At 41.9% G+C, this 14,286-nt stretch overlaps 1 non-coding gene and 3 pseudogenes across 1 annotated transcript; all 4 read right to left on the bottom strand.

The window, feature by feature from the left end:
- Window positions 1–5,852: 5,852 nt before the first annotated feature.
- Window positions 5,853–5,972, bottom strand: LOC141268479 (5S ribosomal RNA; annotated as a pseudogene).
- Window positions 5,973–6,594: 622 nt separating this feature from the next.
- LOC141269132 (5S ribosomal RNA) lies at window positions 6,595–6,703 on the bottom strand (annotated as a pseudogene).
- Window positions 6,704–12,780: 6,077 nt separating this feature from the next.
- On the bottom strand, window positions 12,781–12,900 carry LOC141268683 (5S ribosomal RNA; annotated as a pseudogene).
- A 606-nt stretch (window positions 12,901–13,506) lies between these two features.
- Window positions 13,507–13,625, bottom strand: LOC141267085 (5S ribosomal RNA). The gene has a single exon (XR_012321100.1). It is a non-coding gene; the product is annotated as a 5S ribosomal RNA (ribosomal RNA).
- Window positions 13,626–14,286: the final 661 nt, after the last annotated feature.

Raw genomic sequence — 14,286 nt, 5'->3', positions numbered from 1 at the left:
GAAACCTATATACTAGGTGATGTGGGAGGAGACGTGAGTGACGTAGGAGGAACGGACGTACAAGAGCCACTAAAAATATCAGAGAATTCTGGAATTACCCAGGCTCAACTCCAAATTAAAATGAGGAAAAATTTGCTGAAATTATACAAAATCATGCCAAAATATGATGTCAAAATCCATGCCTGTAGAAATTCAGAGACATTTGAGAACTTCTCTGATACGTTTGATTTATCCAATGAGGAGAGGAATCAATTATTTAAAATATGGATTCCTGTGACATTGTCCAGACGTTTACATTTAATGCCCTGTGAAAATGACTCTCCTAATGGATGGGAAAATGATTCGGACAGATTAAGATATTTGATTTATTGTGTCACAAAGGATTTTCCCAACATAGAAGATCTGCAGAAACTAAGGATTGGTAGGAAGGAATGTACATATACATTCATGTCCATATTTGAACGGTTGTACAAAGCTCTCATCAAAAATGGAAAAGTACAACATATGATAACAACTTTTGTACAAAAATTCAAATTTCTAAATTCAGTTTCCCAAGTTATGGCATCACAAAAAAATTCATTATTTGAATGTGCGCAGATGCTGGATTTTGTTAGAAAACATGAGAATCGTGAAAAGAAAATAAATCAAGCTAAATTTATAAAACTAGGAAAGGTAAAATCTTACCAAAAGCCAATATCAAACTCTCCTAGACTGAGTCATCCCCATAGTGAACTCTATCAAATACGCAGAAGATTTCATATATGTTATAAGCCATATCAGCCAGTGCAAAGATCCATCTCTCCACAGAATGAGTTAATTCTCAGTCAGAACTGTGATTCTCTAAAAAGGAAAATGGCTGAAACTGATGGACAGAAACAGATGAGACGACCAACTCACAGTGACGTCATGGAATGTGGACAGAAGAACAAGCAGTTTTCTGAGGTTTTGAAGGATAGAAAAATGTCTTTCCTAAATAGGGCGTTCCTGGAGATATTTGAGAGAGACAGAAGATTTGGTTTAGGGAGTGGCTAAGGAAAAACTGTAATTAAAATGTTGTATCAAAATGTAATACAATGTCTCAATATTTATTTATAATCTTATACAGTAAAATTGTAGTTACATAGTTTCTAATAGTTCATATATATATATATATATATATATATATATATATATATATATATATATATATATACACTTGTCTAAGTAGAGATTGCGTATAATTGTATTTATATATACGTTTATAAAATATATATATATATTAATTAATAAATTAGAACTTCATATATATAAATTTAAATAGCAATATTTTGAATTACATTAGAACCAACCAATATATGTATAAGATATTTAAATAATTCTGTTTCTGTATGAATTTGATATTTTATTTTCTTATATTTCCTTAGAGTTTTCATTCCAAAGCAGGATTTGATCAAAGAACTCTAAAATGGATTTATTTCTTTATTCACACAGGAAGTGAAAAAATTGCATGATTTTATGTGTATAACATTTTAAAATAATAACAATATATCTAGTTGAACTATAATATATATGTAATACTTATTAATTCTTTTGTGTTGCTAATATTTTCTGTGCATGAAGTGTTCGTGCAAATTAAAGTAGCTTTACAGCATGACGTGTGACAGCTGCGGCCTTTGAACTTTGAGCTAATAGTATAGGATCCCATTCATTCTATTTTCAACTGATGTAACTTAAGACCGGGCAGCCAGTGAAAAAAGAATCTAAGAAAAGAGTTTTTTCAAGTGTCTGAAATTCCAGTGACTTACTCTCATATTATATAATATGTACTTGGGGAATATTCAAAGAAATATAAAGATATTCAAATGATATGGCAATGCGCATTAATAAATTGGGATACAACAATTTTGGGTTAAATATATATATATATATATATATATCTAAAACTTCATATGTGGAATGTTTGAGTTGAACAGATCTGTGAATGTCAGAGTGAAGGTGACAGATGAGTAAATCAGCAGCTGCTAAGTGTGATTGATGTGACAGAGGCCTCGTATGTTTGTATGTTTGAAAAAAAAAATGTTTCTTTATGTGAAGGTACAAAAATATATTTAATTCTGAGGAAATTATAATACATAATTAGGTATTATCTACATATATATATTTCTATATTTCTTTAATAATTATTATTTCTTGATTTAACTAATAGTGGATAAGGGCAACCACACATCAAAATGGTTTACAAAGCAAATTTATATTTAGAATAATTTTCCACATGATAATATTCTTGAATAACTATAATATTATTTTTAATGGTTACCTAAATAGGTACACACCTCTCTTTAGTCAAATCTATGCTACTCATCGATATGAAATTTATGCACAATATTTCTAGAAGAATAATTATTTTTAATTTGGTTCTGATATATACATAAATTTTATAAAATAATATTTTTTGGTATTAAGGGGGAAAATGTGTTTTTGATCCTGATTACATAATCACTTTTGATCAATACTTATTTTCCACACATTTTAATAAAGAAGAAATAATAATAAGGTACTATGGTATAATTAAGAAGGGTATTACATGCAAAGTTGCATAATTTAATATTTTTTGGTGGTACAAGGTTATGACAAATATGAAATCATCCAGATAATGGAGATATAATGGTATTTTTATGGAGAATATAATTACTCTGCATTTGTCATTAAAATTTAAAGGCCTTATTTTTATTTTTATTCTTATTTTTACTCTTAATTTTATTTTTAATTTTTAAAATTTTATTCTTACTTTATACTTCTTATTTTTCTATTTTTTCATTTTTTAATTCTCATTTGATTTTATTTGAGTTCAATATCTCAATTGAGAAAACACATTAATATTTAATAAAGTAATGTCTAATACAAGAGTATTGCTTCATTAAATATATATTGCTAAGGAAAAAAATGTTTACATTTTCTGAGTAAACACAACAATTCATTCATTCATTTATTCATTCACTCATTCATTCATACATTCATATATTTATTCATTTTGGTTCAGGAGTATACATTCTTTGATATTATTGGTTTAATAAAGATATAAAAACTTGTTTTTTCAAAATACACTGACACCTATGGGTTGGAAAAGGTAATTACACCTATGACATAAAAATGTTCTATCATATGGAGAACTTGATTGATAATGAATTATTATCTATTATTGTTTATTATTCCAAACATAATTTATTTTAATATTTTGATAATAATTAGATGGATATTACTGATTGCTATGGTACGCTGTGATATTATAGGTTAGGAAAAACTGCCAGATTTGGTATCAGATTAGGGAATGAAGACTTCAATCAAGACATCGCAATTATGAATTCTATCTTAATAAAGACTTTTAATTTTTATAAATCAAAGAGATTCTCAAAAGTTACAAGAAGAAGCAACTGATATCCGGACGTCTCAGAAGGTAACAGGTGTGAATGCTGAGTGTTATAATAGACTGTGTCCATTACATAAAATACAATTCACACCACTGATCACCAGGACGGCAGAGGACAATGATCCTATATGTACTGTGTTGTGTTCAAGTTTCATCACGTTCCTGTGGTTTCTTATCACCTGCAACGCTTCAATGAAAGCTGGTGAACAGGTAATACCTGGCATATGTGTCCTGTATATAAAGGACTGAGTACTGGTTATGGTGCTATATAAAGCAGGAAAGTGTCAAGTTAACCCTTGCTTTACTGACCAAAGACGTCACATCTGTTCCAAAAGTGACACGAGACCAGTGCGGACACACGGAAGATTCCAAAGACGATCCAACGTAAGTCCAGGTGACACTGCACAGATATTAAAGCTACATTTCATCCATGGACTTTGTTTTCTTATCAACTGACACACATGATCTTTCTAATAAAGAGTACAGTTTATGGACTGAACAATAATGAGCACAATTATGGACTGTACAATATCTACATGCTGTAATTTATTTCAAAGGAGTTTTCATCTAAAGACTGTGTTATAAAAGAACCAAGAAGAAGACGAGACGACGACCCGATGACATCAGATGATGACGATTGAACCCGCGATTGCTTCAATTTAGATATAGGGAAGTATAATTATACATATTAAATGAATATTAGTCACGGCTAACCATAACATGAATTCACATCATTATATAACAATAATCCGTTATTGATACTATTATTACTATTATTATTATTATGGAAATTTAATGATATTGCCAAGGAAGAAGGAAAGAAAAAATGATTAATGAATGTATCTTCTTTTGAGAATTTTCAGTTAAAGTCCTTTTATTCTCAAAAAGGGGGAAATGTTAAATGGTTAATTATGGAAATTCATTTGGAATGTTAATCGATAATCATTTTTCTGAGTTCTATGCCTCAGCCATCGTGTCTAGTTGACATGCGCTATTTGTGTGTGTATTTTTGGTTCACTACCATATGTAGAACAGGTGTCCATACGACTGGCTATAAAAGCCCATGGTACAGAAAGGGGGGGCTCTCTTGCTCTGCCCACCCCAAAAGACACAGAATCTTCATGCTGAGAAGCAGATGACATGTAGGCCTGGACACATGCTGGACAAAGACATGATTTACCAGCCAGGATCCAAGGAAAGATGGGTGAATCTCAACAATTAAACAATTAAGCTAATTATGGACAAATGGACAACTACTTTATAACTAATTATTGTATGTACCTGCTGCAATCTGATTCTTTTTAAAGGACAATCCAAGAATAAATAGATACATTTTTTTATAAGAATATCGTGATATTGATACTTTGAGAAGTCCTCAGTAGAAAAAAATAACACAGGAAGAATATTATTTTACAGTCTCCCATCCAAGTACTAAACAGGCCCAACCCTGCTTAGCTTCTGAGATCAGATGAGATCGGGCGTGTTCAGGGTGGTGTGGCCGTAGGCAGAGACATGCCTCTCACTTGCTGCTTTTCTACTTTGACGTCTGGCTGCCGGCTGCCCTTTCCAGTGCTCAGCAAGACCAGGTCCTTTTGTGCTTTCCCTTCTCTTCAATTTTTTTGCTGGCTTCCTTAAAAGGTCTTGTAGACACAACGCCTTACTCAAAGCTGCTGAGCTCACTGATCGGCTGCAGCGCTGTAGACGGAACGTCAGCTTCACGGCCAATGCCACAGGCCGGGAGCAGAGGCGAGACTCACCGGTAGACCCGGGTAGGGTGAGTAGAGCGCGGTTAGTTGCTTTCTAATAGCCTGCAGCCGGGGATTAACTTTTAATGAAAGGGAACAATCCCTTTGACTGTCTGCAGCGCGCCACACCTAGGAAGCGCACTCTCACACACAAGCCAGCATGCACACGTGCTTGCACGTGACAACACCCCCTATCTGCCCCTACAACCTCTCCGTCACCATGCGTCAGACTCTCCTGCCTGTTTTATGATTTCAGGGCCCTAGCAGGAATCACCCCCCCTCCCCAATTCCTTCCGCACCTTCCTTGCCTTCCTTGCACTGAGGTTAGCTCTTTGTCAGCCGTCTGGCTTGGTTACACAAGATTCTTTGCAGAGAAACATGTTACTTCTTCTGGCCCTCGCTAGGCAGCCGGCATCCAAAACCTTCCCTGGGCACCTGCTGAAAGCCTGGCCCCTTCACGGCCCCGGGTGCTTTTAACACCATCATTTCCACACGGCGAGCTGCGGAGTCAATAAGCACTCCTAGCCGTGGCAAGGAGCTCGGTGTCAGGCCTGCGTGAAGGCGGCGGGGTAGCGTGCTTAGCTGCCAACTGGCTCAGAGGCCTTGGGGCTTCCATCATCTAAGTTACTTAAGGTCGGTGTCCGGCAAGGCGCCGTTCCATGCTAGCGAAGCTGGGCAGTAGGGCAAAACGTCATCAAAATAGTCTACAGCACCTGGTGTTCCCAGGAGGTCTCCCATCCAAGTACTGTCCGAGCCCAGCCCTGCTTTGTTTCCGAGACCAGACGAGATCGTGTGTATCCAAGGTGGTATGGCCAGTAAACACTGCTCGATCCATCGCCCGGCCTGACTTACTCAGGATCGCTTGGTGGCGAGCAATCTGGCCGTGACGGGGCGGGCTCCGAAGGGTCCATGCAAAGGCTGTGCCGTCCCTACAGGTGTGGTTTGTTTAGCAGTGATTCACCCGCCACATCAGGTGTCTTCAAAAATGTCTCGGCGCAGGGTCTCCTGCAGGCTAAACCCTTCATCGCGGTAATGTGACAGAAAGAGCAAGCTGGATCCATAACTTGGGGGCGGAGCGAGACGTCCAGGGGTGAATGAAGGAAGAGGGTGAGATGGTTGCCATTGACTTTGAGCTGCTCTTCACGGGACAGGGGCGTGTTGCCTGCAAAGGTCTTCTGCTTGGGGTTACCGGTGGTTGCCTCCAGCCACGCGGGAGACGCTGGTCCTGGTGAAAAGGAGCCTAGTATTAAAAGTAAAGAAGCAACAATGCTGGAGGCCCACGGTGATCAGAAAGATGCTGGTATTTTGCAGAGATGAAATAGCGCAAGAGAGAAAGCAAATGAAAAAAAAGAAAAGAGAATGAATGTGTGCACTTGTGAAAGGGAATGGAAAAAAGGCATAGAAGAGAGTGCCCCCTGCTGGTGGAAGGAAGGAAAAAGCAAAAGCCTACAGCACCTGTTATTCCCAGGCAGTCTCCCATCCAAATACTAACCAGGCCCAACCCTGCTTAGCTTCTGAGATCAGATGTGTTCAGGGTGGTGTAGCCGTAGGCAGACACAAGCCTCTCACTTGCTGCTTTTCTACTTTGAAGTCTGGCTGCCGGCTGCCCTTTCCAGTGCTCAGCAAGACCAGGTCTTTTTGTGCTTTCCCTTCTCTTCAATTTTTTTGCTGGCTTCCTTAAAAGGTCTTGTAGACACAACGTCCCACTCAGAGCCGCTGAGCTCACTGATCGGCTGCAGCGCTGTCGACGGAACGTCAGCTTCACGGCCAATGCCACAGGCCGGGAGCAGAGGCGAGACTCACGGGTAGACCCGGGTAGGGTGAGTAGAGCGCGGTTAGTTGCTTTCTAATAGCCTGCAGCAGGGGATTAACTTTTAATGAAAGGGAACAATCCCTTTGACTGTCTGCAGCGCACCACACCTAGGAAGCGCACTCTCACACACAAGCCAGCATGCACACGTGCTCGCACGTGACAACACCCCCTATCTGCCCCTACAACCTCTCCGTCACCATGCGTCAGACTCTCCTGCCTGTTTTATGATATCAGGGCCCTAGCAGGAATCACCCCCCCCTCCCCAATTCCTTCCTTGCCTTCATAGAATCATAGAATCATTGAATCATAGAATGGTAGAGTTGGAAGGGACCTCCTGGGTCATCTGGTCCAACCCCCTGCTCAAAGCAGGATTCACTAGATCATCTCAGACAGATGTCTGTCCAGCCTCTGTTTGAAGACGTCCATTGAAGGGGAACTCACCACCTCTCGTGGCAGCCTGTTCCACTCATTAATCACCCTAACTGTCAAAAAGTTTTTTCTAATATCTAATCTGTGTCTCCTCCCATTTAGTTTCATCCCATTGCTTCTAGTCTTTCCTTGTGCAAATGAGAATAAAGATCATCCTTCTACAATGTGACAGCCCTTGACATATTTGTAGACAGCTATTAAGTCTCCTCTCAGTCTTCTTTTTTGCAAGCTAAACATTCCTAAATCCTGCAACCGTTCCTCATAGGACATGGTTTGCAGACCAGTCACCATTCTGGTCGCTCTTCTCTGAACTTGCTCCAGTTTGTCTATGTATTTTTTAAAATTTGGTGCCCAAAACTGTACACAGTATTCCAGATGAGGTCTGACCAAAGAGGAGTAAAGACCGATAATGACTTCACGTGATCTAGACTGTATGCTTCTGTTAATACATCCCAGAATTGTATTTGCCTTTTTTGCTGCTGCATCACACTGTTGACTCATGTTCAGTCTATGATCTATTAGTATACCTAAGTCTTTTTCACATGTACTGTTGCTTAGCTCTATTCCTCCCATTCTGTATATGCTTTTTTCATTTTTATTGCCCAGATGTAGTACTTTGCATTTTTCCCTGTTAAAAACCATTCTGTTGGTTGCTGCCCACTGCTCCAGTTTATTTAGGTCTTTTTGAATCCTCTCTCTCTCTTCTCTAGTATTAGCTATCCCTCCTAGCTTTGTGTCATCAGCAAATTTAATCAGTTTACCCTCAATTCCTTCATCTAAATCATTGATAAAGATGTTGAACAATACAGGTCCCAGGACGGAGCCCTGTGGTACCCCACTTGAGACATTCATCCAGCTGGATGTGAAGCCATTTACAACCACCCTTTGAGTCCGATCACTAAGCCAGTTATGAATCCACCTAACAGTTGCCTGGTCCATTGCATACTTGGTCATTTTTTCAATAAGGATGGTGTGAGATACTTTGTCAAATGCTTTGCTGAAGTCAAGATATACTATATCTACAGCATTTCCCTGATCCACCCAGTCAGTGATTCTGTCATAGAAGGAAATTAAGTTAGTCTGACATGACTTGTTAGTTACAAACCCATGCTGACTCTGGTTAATCACTTCATTCTTATCCATGTACTTACATACATGTTGTTTAATAATTTGTTCAAAGATCTTTCCTGGTATAGAAGTCAGACTCACCGACCTATAGTTCCCTGGGTCCACCTTCTTCCCCTTTTTGAAGATTGGAACAACATTTCCTCTTCTCCAGTCTTCTGGGACTTCTCCTGTTCTCCAAGAATTTTCAAAGATTATGGAGAGTGGTTCTAAAATTTCTTCTACGATCTCCTTCAGTACTCTGGGGTGTAATTCATCTGGACCTGGAGACTTGAACTCATTTATGTTAGCTAAATATTCCCTCACAATCTTTCTGTTTACAGATAATTTGGATTCCTCTATTCCTTTAAAAGGACAGTGAAGATCAGCTGATGTTACATTTTCTTTCTGAGAGAAAACAGATGCAAAATAGGAATTAAAAAGTTCGGCCTTCTCAACATCCTCTCTTACCATTTCTCCATTTTCATCCTGTAAAAATCCTATAGCATCTTTGACTTTTCTTTTACTTTTGACATACCCCCAAAATCCTTTTTTATTGCTTTTGACATCTCTTGCAAACCTTAATTCATTGTCAGCTTTAGCTAACCTGATACGTGCCCTGCAGGATCTGCAGACTGCATTATAATATTCTTTAGATATGCCTCCCTCTTTCCATTTAATAAACATTTCTTTCTTTCTTTTTAGCATGTGTTTAAGTTCTGTGTTCATCCATCCTGGTTTCCTTAAATGCTTCCCATTCTTCCTACTTTTCGGGATTGTTAACGATTGTGCTTTGAGAATCTCATTTTTAAAAATTTCCCATCCTTCCTGGACATTTTTGTCCTTAAGGACATCCAGCCATTGGATCCTTCCTATTCTCTTTCTGAGTCTCTTGAAATCTGTCTTTCTAAAATCTAACCTTGAAGTTTGAGTCTTCACATGTCTTCCTCTTCTAGTTATCCAAAATTCTATAATAGCATGATCGCTGCCTCCTAGGGTCCCAGCCACCTTTACCTCCTCAACCATTTCCTCCCTGTTTATAAGGATTAGATCCAAAGTAGCAGATCCCCTTGTTTTCTCCCCTACCTTTTGGAAGATAAAGTTGTCAGCAAGAGAGGATAAGAATTTGCTTGACCTGTTAGTTTTACTTGAGAGAGATTCCCAACAAATGTCTGGATAGTTGAAATCTTACATGACCACTACGTCATATTTTTGGAGAACTTGGTCATTTGATACATAAAGAGTTCATCCATATCTTCAGCTTGCCCAGGTGGCCTGTAGTAAATGCCTACAATGGTGTCCTTTTCGTTGTTCTCTCCTTGTATTCTTACCCAAACAGTTTCCACAGAACTCCCATTCTCTGAAGCTTCAATCTCTGTGCAGATATACACTTTTCTAACATACAATGCAACACCTCCTCCTCGTTTATCAAGTCTGTTTCTTGCAAATAAGTTGTATCCTTTTAGCCTTTTATTCCAATCATGTGTATCGTCCCACCAAGTTTCAGTGATTCCAATGACATCATATTCCTTTTCCTGCATTAGTAGTTCCAATTCTCCTTGTTTGTTGCCCATGCTTTGTGCATTTGTATAAAAACATTTTAGTTTGTGATTGGTTTCTCTTCCTCCCATATTTTTATTATTTAAATTGTTTTGTCTTTGTTCTTCCTTTCCACTTCCAGTAGCAGAGATCTCAATAGTATTTGTCAGCTGTATGGCTTTTTCTGGCCTTTTGCTTCCCTTCCCACATTGTTCTAGTTTAAAGCTCTTCTGATGAGTGTAGCAAGGCGACTTCCAAATACATGTTTTCCAGTCTTCGTAAGGTGCACCCCATCTCTAGCAAGTAGTCCATCGTATAGGTAATTCATTCCGTGATCCAGAAATCCAAATCCTTGTTGACGGCACCATCGACGTAGCCAGTTGTTCACCTGTAAAATCTTATTCCACCTCATTGTTCCATGGCCATCCACTGGGAGGATGGATGAGAAGACCACCTGCGCTCCCAATTCTTTCACTTTCTTGCCTAAGTCTTCAAAGTCACTGTAGATGGTTTCCAGGTCCTTTCTTGCGGTGTCATTTGTCCCCACATGTATTAGCAGGAATGGGTAGTGATCTGTAGGTCTGAAGAGTCTTGATATCCTGTCAGACACATCTTTAATTTTTGCTCCTGGAAGACAGCACATTTCTCTTGAGGTTATGTCTGGTCTGCAGATAGCGGCCTCTGTTCCTCTTAACAGGGAATCCCCCATGACCACCACTCTCCGTTTTTTCTTCACAACATTCTTCTTTCTCCATCCAGGAGGATTCTGAGGGCTTACAAGGTTATTCATTGCTGGCAAAGTCTTATTTTGCTGTATTTCTTCATGGTTCTCCTGCGTGAGAGCCTGGTACTGGTTCCTGAGCAGTATGGGTGCTGACTGCCTCTCGATCCTCCTGCTTCTGTGGTTCACATGCTTCCATTCCTCTGTTTCGTCAGGTGCAGTTCGAATTTCTTCTCTTTCTGAATCATGAAGAGATAATTCTGCTCTGTCTAAGAACTCTTCACCTTCCTTAATGATTTTCAAGGTAGTTAACCTCTCTTCTAGATTTCGCAACTTTTCCTCCAACAGGGACACAAGCTTGCATTTCTGGCATGTGAAGTTTGGCTTTTCCACTGGCAAGTCTGTGAACATGTAGCAGGATATGCAGCTCACCAAATGGCTCCTGGACTCTTCCATGTTCTTATTGTTAATGTTCTGAAAACAGTGAAAAAAGCTTAAAAAAAAAAGATCCAAAATGCGCGCCCCTACCGACGCGCGGTTTACCGATGTCCTCAGCTCCAACAGCCAAAATCCAGTGTTCTTTGAGCTCGCGGAGACTCTTCGCTTACCCCAAAATGCAGTGGGAATATGCAAATTATCTCCTCAGGACTCCTCCCCTGGTTTACCGATGTCCTCTTTTCAGCTCCAACAGCCAAAATCCAGTGTTCTTTGATCTCACGGAGACTCTTCACTTACCCCAAAATGCAGTGGGAATATGCAAATTATCTCCTCAGGACTGCTCCCCTGGTTTACCGATGTCCTCTTTTCAGCTCCAACAGCCAAAATCCAGTGTTCTTTGATCTCACGGAGACTCTTCACTTACCCCAAAATGCAGTGGGAATATGCAAATTATCTCCTCAAGACTCCTCCCCTGGTTTACCGTTTCCTCTTTTCAGCTCCAACAGCCAAAATCCAGTGTTCTTTGAGCTCGCGGAGACTCTTCACTTACCCCAAAATGCAGTGGGAATATGCAAATTATCTCCTCAGGACTCCTCCCCTGGTTTACCGATGTCCTCTTTTCAGCTCCAACAGCCAAAATCCAGTGTTCTTTGAGCTCGCGGAGACTCTTCACTTACCCCAAAATGCAGTGGGAATATGCAAATTATCTCCTCAGGACTCCTCCCCTGGTTTTGTGCTTTCCCTTCTCTTCAATTTTTTTGCTGGCTTCCTTAAAAGGTCTTGTAGACAGAAGGCCCCACTCAGAGCCGCTGAGCTCACTGATCGGCTGCAGCGCTGTCGACGGAACGTCAGCTTCACGGCCAATGCCACAGGCCGGGAGCAGAGGCGAGACTCACCGGTAGACCCGGGTAGGGTGAGTAGAGCGCGTTTAGTTGCTTTCTAATAGCCTGCAGCCGGGGATTAACTTTTAATGAAAGGGAACAATCCCTTTGACTGTCTGCAGCGCGCCACACCTAGGAAGCGCACTCTCACACACAAGCCAGCATGCACACATGCTCGCATGTGACAACACCCCCTATCTGCCTCTACAACCTCTCCGTCACCATGCGTCAGACTCTCCTGCCTGTTTTATGATTTCAGGGCCCTAGCAGGAATCACCCCCCCTCCCCAATTCCTTCCGCACCTTCCTTGCCTTCCTTGCACTGAGGTTAGCTCTTTGTCAGCCGTCTGGCTTGGTTACACAAGCTTCTTTACAGAGAAACATGTTACTTCTGCTGGCCCTCGCTAGGCGGCCGGCATCCAAAACCTTCCCTGGGCACCTGCTGAAAGCCTGGCCCCTTCACGGCCCCGGGTGCTTTTAACGCCATCATTTCCACACGGCGAGCTGCGGAGTCAATAAGCACTCCTAGCCGTGGCAAGGAGCTCGGTGTCAGGCCTGCGTGAAGGCGGCGGGGTAGCGTACTTAGCTGCCAACTGGCTCAGAGGCCTTGGGGCTTCCATCATCTAAGTTACTTAAGGTCGGTGTACGGCAAGGCGCCGTTCCATGCTAGCCGAGCTGGGCAGTAGGGCAAAACTTCATCAAAATGATCTACAGCACCCGGTGTTCCCAGGAGGTCTCCCATCCAAGTACTGTCTAAGCCCAGCCCTGCTTTGCTTCCGGGATCAGACGAGATCGGGCGTATCCAAGGTGGTATGGCCAGTAAACGCTGCTCGATCCATCGCCCGGCCAGCCTTTCTCAGGATCGCTTGGTGGCGAGCAATCTGGCCGTGACGGGGCGGGCTCCGAAGGGTCCATGCAAAGGCTGTGCCGTCCCTACAGGTGTGGTTTGTTTAGCAGTGATTCACCCGCCGCATCAGGTGTCTTCAAAAATGTCTCGGCACAGGGTCTCCTGCAGGCTAAACCCTTCATCGCGGTAATGTGACAGAAAGAGCAAGCTGGACCCGTAACTTGGGGGCGGAGCGAGACGTCCAGGGGTGAATGAAGGAAGAGGCTGAGATGGTTGCCAGTGACTTTGAGCTGCTCTTCAGGGGGGAGGGTCGTGTTGCCTGCAAAGGTCTTCTGCTTGGGGTTACCGGTGGTTGCCTCCAGCCACCCGTGAGACGCTGGTCCTAGTATTAAAAGTAAAGAAGCAACAATGCTGGAGGCCCACGGTGATCAGAAGGATGCTGGTATTTTGCAGAGATGAAATAGCGCAAGAGAGAAAGCAAATGAAAAAAAGAAAAGAGAATGAATGTGTGCACTTGTGAAAGGGAATGGAAAAAAGGCATAGAAGAGAGTGCCCCCTGCTGGTGGAAGGAAGGAAAAAGCAAAGGCCTACAGCACCTGGTATTCCCAGGCAGTCTCCCATCAAAGTACTAACCAGGCCCAACCCTGCTTAGCTTCCAAGATCAGACAAGATCAGGTGTGTCCAGGGTGGTGTGGCAGTAAGCGTAGATAAGCCTCTCACTTGCTGCTTTTCTACTTTGACGTCTGGCTGCCGGCTGCCCTTTCCAGTGCTCAGCAAGACCAGGTCCTTTTGTGCTTTCCCTTCTCTATAATTTTTTGCTGGCTTCCATAAAAGGTCTTGTAGACAGAAGGCCCCACTCAGAGCCGCTGAGCTCACTGATCGGCTGCAGCGCTGTCGACGAAACGTCAGCTTCGCGGCCAATGCTACAGGCCGGGAGCAGAGGCGAGACTCACCGGTAGACCCGGGTAGGGTGAGTAGAGCGCGGTTAGTTGTTTTCTAATAGCCTGCAGCCGGGGATTAACTTTTAATGAAAGGGAACAATCCCTTTGACTGTCTGCAGCGCGCCACACCTAGGAAGCGCACTCTCACACACAAGCCAGCATGCACACCTGCTCGCACGTGACAACACCCCCTATCTGCCCCTACAACCTCTCCGTCACCATGCGTCAGACTCTCCTGCCTGTTTTATGATTTCAGGGACCTAGCAGGAATCACCCCCCCCCTCCCCAATTCCTTCCTTGCCTTCCTTGCACTGAGGTTAGCTCTTTGTCAGCCGTCTGGCTTGGTTACACAAGCTTCTTTGCAGAGAAACATGTTACTTCTGCTGGCCCTCGCTAGGCGGTAGGGCATCCAAAACCTTCCCT

This window comes from Phyllobates terribilis, unplaced genomic scaffold (genome assembly GCF_046119375.1).
Source record: "Phyllobates terribilis strain yellow unplaced genomic scaffold, ASM4611937v1 Scaffold_4__5_contigs__length_816908805, whole genome shotgun sequence".
NCBI classification, from domain to species: Eukaryota; Metazoa; Chordata; class Amphibia; order Anura; family Dendrobatidae; genus Phyllobates; species Phyllobates terribilis.
This window is presented reverse-complemented; position numbering and strand designations above follow the sequence as displayed.